The 1,958-nt window shown below is 39.6% G+C and overlaps 1 pseudogene; it reads right to left on the reverse strand.

Annotated features, from left to right (window-relative positions):
- Positions 1 to 601: 601 nt before the first annotated feature.
- Positions 602 to 1,117, reverse strand: LOC149241268 (pathogenesis-related protein PR-1 pseudogene; annotated as a pseudogene).
- Positions 1,118 to 1,958: the final 841 nt, after the last annotated feature.

Genomic DNA, 1,958 nt, shown 5'->3' on the forward strand with positions numbered 1-1,958 from the left:
GCTATCAAACTTGCGATTCCAATAAATTCCTTCCGGATTTCGACCAGAAAAACCCGCCGAAAAGACTTTCAAAAAGTCGCATTATAGACAATTGCATTAACATTTATTTAATCATTTAATTTACAATGCTATACTAACATAAAAATATTTTCAAAACATTTTCCACTAATAACGATATAAGTCGCTTTCTACGAAGTTACTTTTGATTCCATCAAAATGAGATTCTAAACAGTGGTCTAATTTATTTATGCTCCGAAATATCTCATTCATTCACGGATTAGAAGGCTCTACGGGCACGCTAGAATTCATCAAATACAATTACGATGTGTAAAATATATCTTTCAAATTAGTAATGATATCTTGAGAATTTGATTCTCAAACATTACAACCTGGAAAAAGCTTAATATATTGAACGGAAGTACTAAATACTTAGATAGAAAGAACAGATGGTATTGCCCGTGGTGAAGCTACTAAGACTGACAAGTGCGAAGGAGTAAGGAAAAGCCATGTATTTTAGACATGTTTCAATACTAGGAGCGCACTATCCAGGAATTGATGCTTATGATAATTTAACACAGTGAAGCCCAGATGAGTTGGATGCTTAATATGGTTTTTCACCGATGAAATTCCCAGGAGGATCATAGTTGCAGGTAATGAAAGTGCCGCCGTCGTCGCATATGACCTTTGCGCAGCCGATTTTGGCAGAATTCTTCCACACTACCTGAGTGTAGTGGCCGCATTTTTCAAACTGGTCGCACGTACGAGTTGCATAGTTGAAGAAACGCTTCTCGCCGATCCATCCGCTGGTTGCATCCTTTGGCTGCCAGTCAGCTCCACTTGATCCCCAGAAGATATTTTCGCCATATGGACCGTTCGAGTGCTGCAAAGCGCAGTCACCTTTTCTCTGGTTGGCATATGCCTCTGCGTAGCTGGCGACTTTCTCATCCCACACAAGGGGAGGAACCCCAACCTCCGCTCTCGCTTTGTTTTGGGGTCCAATGAATTGGGACACGAATGCTCGATCAGCAGCACCGACAAGAACCGCACTGGAAACCAGACACAATAACAAATGAAAGGACAGGGGAGCTTGAAAGTGGAGAAACAACTTCATCTTCATGGTCCCACGATCAGTCCTCCTGTTCACTCTGCTCCCTACAACCTTTCATAGCTTTGTGATTCTCCTCCTCGTAAATTTATAGAATGAGAGTTGCAGAAGATGCCGTTCCAAATCAATTTTCCAAACTTAATCACAACCGAATACGATCTAAATAAGCAACATTCCAATCAAAACTGCCATGTATGGTTATCCCTGGTCAGCGTTTTCAAGTTGTTTTTCGTGGTTCTCTTCTTTTAGCTTCCTTCATTTAATGTGATGCAACTCTACGAGGCAAGTATCCCAACTGTAATGATAGATCCAAGTTGGATTTCTTATATGGTATGATTTTTTTCTTATATTGTAGCAGCGAATCCCTGTGTATGTTGGGGTTTTGTTCCCATCCCGACTTGTTGGGTTGAATGTCTTATATGTAAGGATTTTATTCCTATAATATCACTTTCTGGATAATTCATAATTTTTTTGCACGCTACCACTAGATATTCAGGCACGCTACCACTAAAAATTCATAATGCTATTTAAATTTTAAACATCAAAACATCAGCTGCCATTCACGTAGAAATGAATCTCCTAATTCGTATGGGCAACATTTGGGCCTTCTGTGCAAAATTTTCGGCTGGATGTCTTCACGGATAAAAGATTTGCCATTCTCTCCTAACGTTAATGAATTCGAGGCTTGAACAACAAGAGGTCCTCGTTGTTAAGGTTACTGCTACCTTTCACACATAAACAGAGCAACAAATGCACTCTAACAACAACACTTCACTAGCATATGCAGGAACTATACTAATGTAACAGGTGAAGAAGGATTCAAAATTGTGTACATCAAATTGATAGCAGATAG

Source organism: Pinus tabuliformis, chromosome 8, assembly GCF_031772625.1.
Source record: "Pinus tabuliformis cultivar Carrire ecotype Pingquan chromosome 8, CPIR1, whole genome shotgun sequence".
Taxonomy (NCBI): domain Eukaryota; kingdom Viridiplantae; phylum Streptophyta; class Pinopsida; order Pinales; family Pinaceae; genus Pinus; species Pinus tabuliformis.